Raw genomic sequence first — 15,679 nt, forward strand, 5'->3', positions numbered from 1 at the left:
ACCTAATTATGACAATTTAAGGCAATATTAGCCATTTTGACATTGATCATTTAGCAGAAACAGACAGCTTCTCTGGGACCGATCAGAATTGGAGCAGAATCTCATCCCTTGTCCACTGTTCCCTTGCACTCCCCACTCTGTCTCTGTTCATCTGTTTGCTCTTGTTCTAGATAACAAGCTCTTTGGGGCAGGGAGCATCTTTTTGGTTAGTGGTTGTACAGCACCTAACACCATGAATGCTGCTCCACAACTGGGGCTCTCAGGAGCTACCCCAGTACCCCAGAATAATAATCCAGCCCTCGGGATCTGTCTGCCCTCCATTCTGACCCCCTCCTTTCACCGGGAACTAACTTCTTCTCCCTCCCACAGGTAAACTGCTAATCCGGTTTTGCAAAAGCTGCTGCTGCTGGCCCTATTTTGAACAAACGCCATTCAGTCTAGCCATCTTTAACCCATGCAGATACCCTTGGCTGAGTGTGATGAAGTAATCCCCTATTCCCTCCAGGGCAGGTGGCAGTGCTGCAAGCTCCTGCCAGGTATCAAACACTAAAAGCAAGCAAATACTATTTGTTAAGCAACTACAGGAAGGGGGACACTAGCTACTGGGTTATGTCACGATGGATTATTTATGATAATCCATTCCAATAGACAGCAAGTTCTACTGGGTTCACCTTCAGATGACAGAGGTTTGATACATTATTGTTTTTTTAAACAAGAAAAAAATCAATAACTGAGAATATTTTTGCATCTTTTCTTTTTTTTGGTGCTGATCATGAGTGAATTCAACATACCATGGATCAGGGCCCAGCTTCCATCAGCTTTGTCCTTGGTTATTGCAAGATCATGAATACCAAGGCCTCTGCAGTACTGACGAGGGAGTTCATGTTCAGAGCCAGCTGTCAGGTTGGCAGGGTGCGGGGGAGGGAAGAGGGGAGTTGATCCTTTCCTGCCAGCACCATCTTTGGAGAAAGATTTCCTAATGGGCCCACTGTGGATTGTTCAGTAGTTAGCCGGCTCCATGTTCAGCCTTTAGTACCACAAAAGAAAGGTAATAATTGGAGATATACCAATCTCCTAGAACTGGAAGGGACCTTGAAAGGTCATTGAGTCCAACCCCCTGCCTTCACTAGCAGGACCAGTTTTTGCCCCAGATCCCTAAGTGGCCCCCTCAAGGATTGAATTCACAACCCTGGGTTTAGCAGACCAATGCTCAAACCACTGAGTTATCCCTCCCCCCCTGCACAAAAATTATGAATTAAGTGTCACCGCAAGCCCCTGTATTGCGGCTCAAGTACACTCACCTAAGATAGGTATCCCGAGTGTCAGAACAGTGAAGCTGTGGCAGTGCATGGACTAGCCCCACAAATAGTATCCAGGGTTCTGGGCAGCCTTGGACAGCCCATGCTGAAGCCCATCCTGCCACAGCTTCACTGCTCTGGACTTGAGCTAGTTAGATTAAAGCTAGGAGGGGTATGTCTTCACGAGCTGACATCACACCCCAGGACTGCAATGTAGACACACCCTGAGAGTGAAAAGGAGTGTTGTCTAATGGTTACAGCAGGAGACAGCCACAAGGTTCCCTTTACAGTTCAGCCTTTTGCCTATTGTGTGACCTTTGCAGGAACTCACTTAACCTTCGGTGCCCGAGTTTCTCCTTTTGTAATAGCAGGATAGTTATAATTACCTGTCTGGGAAGAGTTTTGCAAGGCTTATGGCACTAGTGTTTATTCAATGCTTGGAGGTTCCTGTGTGAAGAAGGCTCTAGAAATACCAAGTGCACATATTTTAAAATAGTGTTGTCCCTTTTTTATGAGTGGCTAGTCAAAGTTGGGAGCCCTGGGGACATTCCAGCTGGAAGGAGAAGTAGATGGAGTTTTGTATTTTCTTTGATGAAGTCTTGTTAATTTATAAGGAATGTACAAAGTCCTGTGTCTCCAAATGCAGAAGGAATCAAGAACGGAAGGAGCAGTTTCTTCCAGCTTCCAAGCCTCTTTCACTAACACTAGGCCCAAAAGCTGTCTCTCCCCCCTATGCTTACAGGTCCCTGCTTGGGTTTGTTGCTTTTCCCGCTGGTCTTGTCTTTTGTGATCTCTCTTCCCCTCCCACCTACCCCAAACAATACTCCACCCAAAGCCCTTGGCCTGTTGACATCTTTTGTCTTAGGTGGGGGCTTATGCTTTCAGTTATGTGAGTTCATACCTATCAATCCTAATAGGGTTTTAACTCAATCCATAACAAGGTTACACCTAGCTCATACAATGTCAACCACCTTCCCTAAGCCAGACAACAATGGCTTGCAGACAATAATGTGCTTGCACAACAGCTGATGAAGAAAAATAGCCCAAAGAAATACTGTCTTTGCTGTTAAACCCTCAGTTTTGGGGGGCAGGGACTGTCTGTTCCATTTCTGTACAATGCCTAGTGCAACGGGGTCTTCATTCATGATGGGAGCTTTGAGGCGATACGGCAATACAAATAATAGAGTAGGCTGTGGTGGAAGGCAAGGTGACTACATCTGGTGCATCACAGCTCCCAGTGAAGAGAGGCACTGACATCAGTACCTAGCACTCCTATACATCCTTTTATACAGGCACTTCGTAAACACTCATTCATTCCCAGCATGCCCCTGTGAGGTTGATAAGTACATGAACACCCTACTCTATTCTATAGGAGTTCTTATCCCGCAATCATCACTCATCTGAGCACCTTCCCCACTCACCTGCTGTTTGGCCTCTCAGCCTCTCCCCAGGGGTGAATCCTGTGCAGTAGAATGCCTTGTTTTGGTAGAGTGGTTTTTTTTGTTTTGGTTTTTTTGGGTTTTTTTTTTAAACTAGTGTTACACTAGAGAAGTCAAGGTCAAAGCAATGCACAGACTCTTCAGGGGCTGCAAATATTGCAGGGGCTGGTGGGATATCAGTGCAAGACAATGAGTGTGTGGCAAAAGTAGACCACTACAGATGCAATCTACATCAAAGGGGTCCTCCACAGAATGAGGGGCAGAACTGCCAGAACAACATGTTGGAGGCAGAAGAGCCAAGCAGTAGTACAGGGGGGAGAAGCGAGCAGCAATAGTCCGGAGATGTAAGAATCTCAGCTATGGGGAAGACATCCAGGCATGAGATGGGTACAGACGAATCAAGAATTCCCAGATGACGGATCCAGCTGTCTCACAGCTGAGATGCTGGAGAAAGGATCGACTAGCCCAAGGAGCCTGAAGCGGCAGCCCTGTCTCCATCTTTTGGGCTCTCTATTAGCAACAAATTTTGGAAATTCTAGGGCAGTGATTCTCAACATATGGACCACTTGCAGCCCAATCAGCACACAGATGCATTCCATGTGACATCCTCAGGGCCATACAGGTAGTACATATTGTGTGGATATGGACCACATAACACAGAGAGCTGCATATGTGGCCCACAATGGTGAACAGGCTGAGAACCACTTTTCTAGGGTAACATCTAAGGCTGATGTTTATTTGTGTATTTGCACACATTTCTGGGAGAGATGAGTGTCTTTAGTGGGACTCCACCAAGTGCTGGAGCCTCCAGAGCCCATTGCTTGGCATGCTTTTGATATGGTCTCCCACAGTATTCTTACCAGCACATTAAAAAAGTATGGATTAGATGAATGGACTATAAGGCGGATAGAAAGTCGGCTAGATTGTCAGGCACAACGGGTAGTGATCAATGGCTTGATGTCTAGTTGGCAGCTGGTATCAAGCGGAGTGCCCCAGGGGTCAGTCCTGGTGCCGGTTTTGTTCAACATCTTCATTATGATCTGGATGATGGATTGCACCCTCATCAAGTTTGAGGATGACACTAAACTGGGAGAAGAGGTAGATACACTGGAGGGTAGGGATAGGGTCCAGAGTGACCTAGACAAATTGGAGGCTTGGGCCAAAAAAAATCTGATGAGGTTCAGCAAGGACAAGTGCAGAGTCCTGCACTTAGGATGGAAGAATCCCATGTACCATTACAGGCTGGGAACTGACTGGATAAGCAGCAGTTCTGCAGAAAGGGACCTGAGGATTACAGTGGATGAGAAGCTGGATATGAGTCAGCAGTGTGCCCTTGTTGCCAAGAAGGCTAACAGCATATTGGGCTGCATTAGTAGGAGCACTGCCAGCAGATCAAGGGAAGTGATTATTCCCCTCTATTAGACACTGATGAGGCCACATCTAAAGTATTACATCCAGTTTCCCCACTCCCCCACAACTACAGAAAGGATGTGGACAAATTGGAGAGAGTCCAATGGAGGGCAACGAAAATAATTAGGGAGCTGGGGCAGATGATTTATGAGGAGAGGCTGAGGGAACTGGGGTTATTTAGTCTGCAGAAGAGAAGAGTGAGGGGGGAGTTGATAGCCGCCTTCAACTACCTGAAGGGGGGTTCCAAAGAGGATGGAGCTAGGCTGTTCTCAGTGGTGGCAGATGACACAACAAGGAGTGGTGGGGGATGTCTAAGTTGGATATTAGGAAAAACTATTTCACTAGGAGGGTGGTAAAACACTGAAATGAGTTACCTGGGGAGGTGGTGGAATCTCCATCCTTAGAGGTTTTTAATGCCCAGCTTGTCAAAGCCCGTGGCTGGGATGATTTAGTTGGGGTTGGTCCTGCTTTGAGCATGGGGTTGGACTAGATGACGTCCTGAGGTCTCTTCCAACCCTAATCTTCTAGGCCTACAGCACCTGCCTCCAAGCTTGCAATACAGACAGCATGCCAGATAGATATCACAAAGGGACTGGTGTGTCATAGCACACAGTAAAAACAATGAGGAGTCCTTGTGCACCTTAGAAACTAACAGATTTATCTGGGCATAAGCTTTTGTGAGCTAAAACCCACTTCATCAGATGCACGGAGTGGAAAATACAGTAAGCGGTATATATATTACAGCACATGAAAAGATGGGAGTTGCCTTACCAAGTGGGGGGTCAGTGCTAATGATCCCACAGCATACAGTGACACCCCACCCTGGGATCACTTATCTTTTGCCCTTTCCTAGCTCCTTTCATCCAAGCACTTTACAAACATTCCTTCCTTCTCAGCACAGCCTGTGACACTAAGGGTACGTCCAGACTACCCGCCGTATCAGCGGTAGCGATCGATTTTTCGGGGATCAATATATTGCGTCTCATCTAGACGCGATATATCGATCCCTGAACACGCTCCTGTCGACTCCGGAACTCCACTGGAGTTAGCGGCGGTAGCGGAGTCGACACGGGGAGCCGCGGACGTTGATCCCGTGCCGTGAGGACCTGAGGTAAATCGATCCAAGATACTTCGACTTCAGCTACACTATTCACATAGCTGAAGTTGCGTATCTTAGATCGATACCCCCCCCAGTGTAGACCAGCCAGTGTGTTATCATTCCTATTGTACATGTGTGCGGGTTGGGGGGTGGCATTACTGATGCCTAGGGCTAGGGAGCAAATGGATGGCAGAGCCAGGAAGACAAATCCAGGAGTCCTTACTCCCAATCCCAGGAGTCAAAGGACTACATTGACTTCAGTGGGAGTTTTGCCCAAGTAAGGAGCTCAGCATCGATGCAAGATTTTCAGTGCCCCATGCTGACAGGCCACAGTCAAGACTAGAACCAGGCAGGAATCATTTTTCACATCCTGTGAGAAATTTGAGATTTGGAACATTTTTTCCACCCCAAACTGGGACAAAGCCAAAACCTCAAAAACTTTTGTAGGCCAACAAACTGAAAAAAAAAAAAAGTTTAGGGAGAAAAATGGGGGGAAATGGTTTGGGTTAATCAAAATATTTTGTTTAAATAATTTTGAAACATTGCATTTGATTTTGATCTTTTCTTTTTTAACTGTTAGAATAAATTAAGTTGAATTTTGAGATAAAAAAATCATTTTGAACCAAAATCCCAAAACTTCTTAAAAAAATGTCAAAGGGAGATGTTACAACACAGTCAAAAAAAAATGTTACCCTTTCTTTGTGTCAGGAAATTTGTCAGAATTTACCTGTTTCCATGAAAGTTTCAGTTCTGACAAATCATTATTTTTCATCAAATGACACCAGCCAGTCAGCTCTGTTCAAGACTCCAGTCAGTGACACATCACAGCACAAACCTTTCCCCTAAGGGGTGAGTGATTCTAATCTAACATCAGTTCTGCCTTGCAAACTCCTCCTCTGTTCACTTAGCTCCTTGCAGAGTGTGCAAATGTAGGTGCCGTTCTGGGAATCAAATTTAAAAGCAGCCTTGTCTCACTGAAGCATAAATAATTCTTACCACATGCATTTAGGAAGCAGGATGTTATCAGTTACTTTCCCAGATCCCACCAACAAAGCACTAAAGATCTCTTCCTAAAAGGGATTATTAAGCAGATGTTTATACGGAAGCAGAGGACCAACACGTGTTAGTTAAAGTCCAGCAGATTTGACTAGCTCAATGCTCTGCAGAAGCACAAAATAGCAACTAGCTAAATCTTCATCCTGCAACAGACTGAACCGGTCAATGGCCTATGCGAAAAGGGTCTGAGTCCATCTCCATGGCCCGAAGCCACCAGCACAACTGGCATCAACTGCATCTTTTGTTTATACTCTCAGCAGGTTAATTCTGAGCCCACATGGCAGGGAGGTGTGAGAGCTGTAAGTCAGCTGTTACCACTCAAGAAAGATCTTGGAGTCATTGTGGATAGTTCTCTGAAAACATCCACTCAATGTGCAGCGGCAGTCAAAAAAGCTAACAGAATCCTGGGAATAATTAAGAAAGGGATAGATAAGGAGACAGAAAATATCATATTGCCTCTATATACATCCATGGTACACCCACATCCTGAATACTGCATGCAGATCTGGTCGCTCCATCTCAAAAAAAAAAAAATTAGAATTGGAAAAGGTTCAGAAAAGGACAACAAAAATGATTAGGGGTATGGAACGGCTTCCACATGAGGAGAGATTAAAAAAGACTGGGACTTTTCAGCTTGGAAGAGAGATGACTAATGGGGGATATGATTGAGGTCTATAAAATCATGACTGGTGTGGAGAAAGTAAATAAGGAAGTGTTATTTATTCCTTCTCATAACGCAAGAACTAGGGGTCACCAAATGAAATTAATAAGCAGCAGGTTTAAAACAAACAAAAGGCAGTATTTCTTCACACAACACACGGTCAACCTGTGGAACTCTTTGCTAGAGGATGTTGTGAAGGTCCATCAATGGTTATTAGCCAGGATGGGCAGGGATGGTGTGACTAGCCTCTGTTTGCCAGAAGCTGGGAATGAGTGGCAGAGAATGGATCACTTGATGATTACCTGTTCATTCCCTCTGGGGCACCTGGCATTGGTCATTATTGGAAGACAGGATACTGGGCTAGATGGACCTTTGGTCTGACCCAGTATGACCATTCTTATGTTCTTAACAGCAGTGAAAATGATGGTGCTTATACTGCTGTGACGGCAGGCAAGGGTTGCTAGCCTGTGACCACTGAGGGGAGGAGAAATCTGTGGGGAAAGGAATCCTGGCATCCAGAATCCCCTCTCCATGATCCTTGCAATACCAGCTTGTAGCAAAGTGGTGTGGTTCCCTGGTGCCCTGGAGAGGGACGAGTCCCTCCGGATGCCAAATTGGGCAGAGCCAGTGGAGCTTGCGTCCGCCCCCCAGAGGTCAAGGCGCAGGACAGGAAGTACAAAAGCCCAACCCCAGAGCTCACTAGAGGCCTGGCTGCCGGAGAAGCCAGATGCCTGTAGCCTAGCTCCTGGTTGGGAGACTCCTGCAGTTTGTGACCGACCTGAGGACTGGCCAGACCAGCTGAGGCCTGATGCCGACCAGGCCCCAGAGAAGCTATTAAGCCTCCCTGTGGCAAGTTACCCTGAGGAGTTGCCAAGCATACCACTCGCTGAGTACCCTGAGGAGCCCATGCTGCTTGATTCCTTGGAAGACATCGTCCAGACGCAGGTACCTCTGGAGGAGGAGGTAGGAAGTAGTCTGGGGGCAGCCGACCCTAGTCTGGCTGCAGCACACCCAGAGCCGATGTCAGTGTGTTGCAGCCAGGATCCCCACTGACACCACAGCAGGCCGTCTGCTGCTGCTAGGGCCCCGGGCTGGAACGCATTGGAGTGGGTGGACCTGCGTCCCCCCTGCCACCCAATGTGTGGGTGGCAATTTCCCCATCTCCCAGGCCCTCTGGAACCAGGGCCTGGCCTAGTGCTTCTCTGTTTGCTCAGTCCCTGCCTAAGGTCCTGAGCCCCAAACTTCGTATTGCCCCGCCCTGATCCAGGGCCTGGGCTTCCCTGAACTTACTTGTTTCCTCAGCCCTGCCTGTGGGCCTGAGCCACAGACTCTTTGCTGCCTGCCCTAACCCAGAGCCTGGGCTTATTGCTAGATGGTTTGCTCTGTCCCTGTACAAAGACCGGAGAGTAGGACTCTCTACTACCTGCCAACCGTGAGTGAGTAACCATTGTTTTGACTAGTTCCCCGAAAAAAACAGATGGACGTAGCGAGGTGGTGTGGTTCCCTGCAGCCCCGGAGAGGGACGAGCTCCGGCCGAACCCCTCTATGCAGTTGTTAGCAGCATTGGTGCCTGCAATGCACTCATAACGCCTTGGCTAAGTGTATCACGTTCGCCTCTAGGGGCTGCTTGGCCTAGAAGTTAAGGACCTACTACCATTACCAGCTATCAGTTATTCCTTTAGTCCCTTCCCAGCTCTCTGTTCTATGCCCAGAAGCCCAGCTCCCCTTGGAGTGGCAGTCTGTGGTCCCACAGTCCCTTTCGACTCACTTCCTCTATGAAGAACATAGGTTGGGACCACTGGATAGTGCCCAATTTGGCTTTCCACTAGGAAGTGGGTTGAGAGTCACTGAAGGACCCATAAACAGTTGCAGAAAAGGCAGCCTGCCAATACTGTGGAGTAGGAGGAGGATAAAACATCACTTCCTCCTGCAGCCCATAGATCCCTGCGGGGTCTGGCTGCCATTTCCCTGCTAAAAGGAGTTCACGCCCCCCACCCCCCAGGGTTAGGAAGCCCTCACTGGGCCAGCTAAGGGGTAGGGACACCTCTCACATACCTCCCTTCCCTTCTCCCCACATTCACCGCACTGTGCCATCTCCCCTCAACCAAGAGGCTGCAATGTGACTTCCCCCATGCCATTAACAGCCAGGCCCCAGACAGTCGAGGAGTTCCACTTCTCGCTGACCTGCCCGAACCAAAGATGCCGAGTCAGTCACCTCATGAAGGCTTGGCTATAGGAGCACTGGCTGGGCTCCAGTACAGATGGGATTAAACCCAGCTTCCCTTCACTGAGCACACAGAGAAGGGTGGCTGGAGACACAGAAAGGGATGGGTGCCTGGGGGAAACACATTGCTCCTAGCCCACCTTTCAGGGTGGGGCTGGGCTCCTTTACTTATGCCCCCATTTTAATTTGTACGGGGAGCTTCTCCCGTTATCCAGACCTTGGAGCCTGCTGCTGTGTTTTCTCCCTGCTCACTCACCCCCCAGCTATCCAGCCTGTGCCTTGGCATCATCTCAGTAAGTCAGAGATGCTGAGCCAATGCCCTCTGTCCTGGGTTGAGCCAGGAAGAGGTTAAATCCCCTTACTGGGGTGTAATGAGATGCACTCACCTCTCATGAGCACCCCCTGTCTCAGTGTGTGTGCCTGCTCTCTCCCTGTGGTGGGTCCTTGGTGACTCAGCCCTCTGGCTGAGTCACACACAGTCTGTATGTGAAATAAAAACAAGGCAAACCCCTTCCGGGACACAAGCCCAACAGGGGCCTCTCTCAGGGCCCTCTGTCACATCGCTCTTGAGTTGTCCCTGCTTCAGTACAGAGCAGTGCCCCAGAGCTCCCTCCCCGGAGGCAATGCCTTTGCCCTCTCAGGGCCTTTCTTGCCCCAGCTATTCAGCGGGGCCAGTACAGTTCAGTTCCCCTACTGGGGGGACCCAGCCCAGGGACCCTATAGATAGCAGCTGTACTGTGTCCCTTTACATAAGCCACACTGTGGCTCCAATTCGCTAGGCCACTTCCTGGGGCTCTAGGATATTCTTCGCCCTCACCTCAGAGCCTTGTCCTGGGGGTGCCTTCAAGTTCCCCTTAGCCTCTGCCAGCACTGCTCTGTCTAAGGTCCTGTTGTGCCCTCAAACACTCTCCTCCAGTTCTAGGGAAGAACTGATCTTAGACCTCTCTACTGCCCTTTTCTGGGGCAGGGTGTAGCAGGGCAACAAGGTCTCCAGCAGGGGGCTTGCAGACCTAGTCCATCCCGTCACATGGGGGCCTTCCGCTGTAATGACTGAGCAAGTATCAGGCACGGAGGGTCATTAGGGTGACCACCTGTCCCATGTTTTACTGGCCCATCCCTTAGGGTGACATTGAAGCTTATGATGACTGCACTCTATGCTTGAGAGCAGCAGAAATGAGAAAAATGCCTGCTGTGCTACAGGAAATGGCATTTCCCTAAAATGCCCCTTAAAACAAAGCTTTGTCCCTTACCTTTCATGTGGTTTTCCCTTATTTCCATCCAACAAAGGTGGTCAGTCTAGGGGCAGCAGCGCTAGCCGCTGTGGTTCATTTGGCCAATGGTTGAGGGAGCTACTGAACAGAGAAGCCATAAGCCCTGGAGGGGAAGGGAAGGAAGAAGCCCCAACTGGAGAAGAAACAACCTCTCCGGGGGGCGCAGAGGGAGCAGGGTTAGAGGTTTCCTGGAAGAGGGAGCAGAGCGGAGATGCTGAAGAGGAGCAATGGCACTTACCCTGCTGCTCCCCAGGGCTGCTGTGTTGGTGGAGGATGGGTGTTAGACACTGCGCTCTCCCCAGGGGCGGTTCTATGTTTTTTGCTGCCCCAAGCACAGCAGTCAGGGTGCCTTCGGTGGCATTTCTGCGGGAGGTCCGTCGGTCATGCGGCTTTGGCAGCGGTTCTGCGAGTGATCTATAGGTCCCGTGCCTTCATCGTGCCCGCCGCCGAAGCCACAGGACCGGCGAACCTCCCACAGAAACGCCACGGAATGCTCCCTGACCGCCACCCTCACAGTGACCGGCATGCCACTCCCCCCCACCCCCGCTTGCCGACCCAAGCATGCGCTTGGTGTGCTGGTGCCTGGAGCCGCCTCTGGCTCTCCCTGGGTTCTGTTTGAACCATTCTGAAGAAAACTGTGCTTGCTGGGGTCCTCTGTGGACCAGGCGGGAGAAGCAGTCTTGTGGCTTCCTTCTCACTCAAATGAGGCTGAGGGAAGCTCTGACTGACTCACTTACTTTGGGACCTGGTAGGAAGGGCCTGAGGACTCCAGTGCTGTCTCCCCAGGCTGGGCAGTGTGGCCCAGTAGCACACTAGCCCTTTATATCCACCCAGTAAGCTGAGTCAGCAACTTCACACAGGCCTGAGCTCTGACAGCAGCCCACAAACTGGAGATGCAACTGTGAGCTCACACAGACCTGTGACTAGCCATCAGCCTAGCAGGTTGGTTATGGATGGCCAGCAGTGATGAGAGGAAGAGTGCCCCCCACTGCTAACAGTATCAGGAGCCTGGCTCTCCTCTTTGCTGGCTGGTGGGATAAACCAGAGCTCCTCAGGCAGGACACTGCACTGAGAGGAAGCAGCAGGAGGTGGTGGTGCCTGGCTGAGGAATGTCAGGATTGGGCCCTTTATCTGGGCTTGAGGGCTAGCCCTCCAGGTAGATCAAAGAACTCAGCTGAGTTGCAGTAGGATTGGCCAGCCTGCCTGATGGCTGAGGGGAGCCACAGACCTGCTTTCAAGTTTGGCAGCTGTAGCAGATGATTGGCTGCTTAGTGCTTCCGTTTGCAGCTGTGATTGTTCTAGGATGACCTTGTGCTGGTCCTGCCTCAGCCCTGCTCCTGGTCCTGATTCCAGCTGTGACTCCCAGGGCTGGTTCCTGACTCTGGCTCATACCCTTGGCTCCAGTTTCCTGTGCCCTGAGCCTGGTTCTGACAGGGAGTTCACAGGGCTCCAGCACCCACATTTGATGGGAGAAGTATTGTCCACACTGGGAGTCTCCTACCTGCCTCCTTTCTCTACCAGGAAGGTCTGTTCTCCCCCCATTTAAAGAGGTAACCTGCTTACAGCTGCTCTGACTAGTGAGCAAACATGCTGCTGGGTTTTTTCACATCTTAAAAAGTGACCCAGTGATGAGCAGGGCCAGGTATCTTTCTTAGCACGGAAGGATTTTGCCTGAGATCTGCCATCATTATCTCCTGTATTGAAAAAGCCCTGTCTCCAGGCTGGAAAGCTGTACTTCCCATACCCCAGCTGTTGTGTATTTGGTTGTCATGGGTTTTGTTACTATGGCAACTGAGTTAGACTATTAAGGGATAGCTCAGCCGGTTTCAACCGGCTGAGTGAACTCTCTGTATCTGTAAATAAAATGGAGGTTTTGGTTAGCTGTCTGCTCTCTGGCCTCAAGTGATTGCTTCCTACACCGGCTGCCCCAAGGATATAACACCAGCGCTGCAAGGAAAGGGAGAGAATGTGGACATAGGAGGCATTTTCCCCCTGAAGCCCCTTATTTTAGAACCCAGGACTCTCCAATTACTGTAGTAAAACACTGCAGATGGGAAAAATAATGCAAAACCCACTCAGGCCTAGCCAATATGAAGGATTTTCCTTTATGCCTGTTATGGTTTTCAATCTATAAGGTTTTACTCCTCGCTTAAGGCCATACTGGGTCTTATGAAAAGATAACGTGCATCCAACTGCATGTTTCTGTGCTGTATGGACTTGATTTAGTGGGTGTAATGGTAATGACTGTGACGCTGGCAGACCAGGTGCTAGCTCATGCCAAGGCCCCTAGGCCTCACTGAATGCTGACAAAAGGAGAACTGGAAACCAGTCTGGCTAATCGGTGTGCTAGCATTGTTAAAACAGATGTTAAGTTGATAAGAATGTGTTTAGACTTGATAAAATGTTTCTAGGATGCTGCATGCATTGATCTCACTGATCACATCTGTAGCCCATGGTATAAAGTTATATTGAGGGTTTGGCATTGTAAGTCTCTGTCACTGAGTAACTCACCAAACAAGAAAGAGGCATTAATTACATGTAAAGTACTGGTCCTGCAGACAAGAAGGGCCACTGAAACCAAATGAGCCATTGTGAAAAGTCAAAGGACAAAGACTTCGTTGATCCCCCCACACACATGCCCAGGAAGAGGAGATGGACGCCATGCTTGTTCAATCCGCTTGAACTCTGAGGGAAGAGAATAGAATTGCCTGAGAAGATACTTTATCACATTGCTGCTTAGAATTTGGAGAGGGTAAAATTTTCTAAGCATAAGCAAGAGATCCCCAAGCTCGGCTTGGGTTGTCCCTAAGGGACATATAGAAATTGCATATATTGCAGCTACTATCAACTTTTGGAATTTAAGATTAACTCATTTGTGTATGTATGTTCACCTGCTTTAACCTTGTAAATAACTCCCTTCTTTTTCTTAGTTAATAAATCTTTAGTTAGTTTATTAAAGGACTGGCTACAAGTGTTGTCTTTGGTAAGAGATATAGGGTGCACTTGACCTGGGGTAAGTGACCGGTCCTTTGGAGCTGGGAATAACCTGAATATTGTGATTTTTTTTGGTGTAAGGGACCATCCACCACAAAGGCAGGCTCGCCTGGCTGGCAAGATAGATGAAGTGCCCGTGGAGACTGTCTGTGACTCCATGGTAAGGCTGTTATAGTGCTTTAGGAGTTAACACCTGAAATCTAGTTATAAACCAGTTTGGGGTTTGTGCCTTGGTTTGCGACAGTCTGTCCTGAAGTTGGCACTCACAGTGGTGAGCCACTCTAGACAGCTTCACAATGACCACATAACTTTGGCAATACACTCTAGCAATACAATGTAGCTTTTGTTTCCTGTACCACCTTTCACAGAAAACAAGAACTGGACTCAAGATGCCAGATCCAGGTCCAAATTTGGAACACCCCCCGCCCCCGCCACACACACTACCCCAACTTGGTTTGGGACTATCCCGAACTCAAACTGTATCTTGAAATATTCTAGACTAAGTAATAAGATTACAGAGTTAACTTAAAGCTTAACAACCCTAGCAGTGGGAGACCCAGACATAAGCTCTGTGTGTGTGTGTGTGGAATAGGCTTTCAAAGGAGATTTGAAAACAGGTGGAGAGCTGCTGAAGCTGAGAGGTACAAGAAGGCCAATTCAGACAGCAAGGAGATACAGAGAAGGCTCTTGCACAGTCCCCTCGTTGTTGATGTGAGAGGTCAGGAGGGGAAGCCAAGAGAAGGAAGTGGATTTCAGTAGACGGTCTCCCCAGCTAAGTATATGTCAGGATTGGGTCCAACATCAATAGGCCTTTTGTTTTAAGCAGATCCGGACCTCCCCTTTAAAGTGTATCGATACAGTCTGTGGCCGTATAATGCCCAAAGCACATGTTAAAAATCTGCTGGGCAAATCAATGGCAGTCTTCATGGGAATGTGTTATACAGCATTGAACCATGTTAGATTTAGGGTCTGTCTGCTGGCTCCTGGGTGAGCTATGAAATAGGTTGGGTATGGGCTAGCCCATGTCTAGTCAACAGGGGTCCATGAGACAAAATCCATCTGTGAACAGGTGCCATTCCCAATAACTCCTATACTTGCTGCATTAAAGTCAAGTTTAACCCCCTTCCCAGGGTTTGGCTTTATTACTGACTCCAGTGGCAACAGAATATAAGCCCCACCTATGCTTTGTCCTTAGGCCTGGCTGTTCCCAGTGCTTCCTGCAAGCCTGCCCTGTCTCTTCTAGTTCTTTTTAGCCAGACATTACACCCATCGTTCTTCCTAGGTCCTGGTGAAGCTAACACTGCACCTGCCACTGAGAGTCAGCAGAGCTTACTCAGCAGCTGGCTGCAGGGTTCTAGCTCCTGTTGTCCCATCCTGCTAATAGGAGATCCTGGCAGCCCTTTGCTGGATCATAGATCTTGAGTAACAAGAAGGGTTTCTTCAGGTATGTTAGCAACAAGAAGAAAGTCAAGGAAAGTGTGGACCCCTTACTGAATGAGGGGGGCAACCTAGTGACAAAGGATGTGGAAAAAGCTAATGTACTCAATGATTTTTTTTGCCTCTGTCTTCACAAACAAGGTCAGCTCTCAGACTGCTGCACTGGGCAGCACAGTATGGGGAGGAGGTGACCAGCCCTCTGTGGAGAAAGAAGTGGTTTGGGACTATTTAGAAAAACTGGATGAGCACAAGTCCATGGGGCCAGATGCGCTGCATCCGAGGGTGCTAAAGGAGCAGGGCCGCCCAGAGAATTCCGGGGGCCTGGGGTCTTCGGCGGCAGGGGGCCCCGCTTCCGCAGTAGGTTGGCGGCGGGGGGGTCCTTCCATTCCGGGACCCGCCGCCAAAGTGCCCCAAAGACCCACGGCGGGGACCCCCCCCCCGCCGAATTACCGCCGAAGTGGGACCCGCCGCCGAAGTGCAGCCCCCACCGCGGGTCTTCGGGGCACTTCGGCGGCGGGTCCTGGAACGGAAGGACCCCCCCGCCGCCGAATTACTGCCGAAGACCCGGCTGCACTCCAGCGGCGGGTCCCGCTTCGCCTGTAATTCGGCGGCGGGGGGGTCCTTCAATCCCGGAGAGGAAGGACCCCCCGCCAGCGAAGACCGGGAGCGAAGAAGCTCCGGGGGCCCGGGCCCCACGATAATTTTCCGGGGCTCCCGGAGCAAGTGAAGGACCCCGCTCCAGGGGCCCCAAAAAACTCTCGTGGGGGCCCCTGCTGGGCCCGGGGTAAAT

General features: G+C 49.5%; 2 protein-coding genes across 3 annotated transcripts in view; one reads left to right on the forward strand and one right to left on the reverse strand.

Annotated features, from left to right (window-relative positions):
* Positions 1-15,679, reverse strand: part of ARHGAP22 (Rho GTPase activating protein 22) — a 282,538-nt gene that overhangs the window by 255,522 nt on the left and 11,337 nt on the right. The window lies entirely within an intron of this gene.
* Positions 13,534-15,679, forward strand: part of WDFY4 (WDFY family member 4) — a 285,705-nt gene continuing 283,559 nt past the window's right edge. The window contains exon 1 of the mRNA XM_045025801.1: positions 13,534-13,612. The gene's annotated coding sequence lies outside the window, so the exon portion shown is untranslated. The remainder of the gene's footprint in view (positions 13,613-15,679) is intronic.

The sequence above is a fragment of the Mauremys mutica genome, chromosome 7, assembly GCF_020497125.1.
Source record: "Mauremys mutica isolate MM-2020 ecotype Southern chromosome 7, ASM2049712v1, whole genome shotgun sequence".
NCBI classification, from domain to species: domain Eukaryota; kingdom Metazoa; phylum Chordata; order Testudines; family Geoemydidae; genus Mauremys; species Mauremys mutica.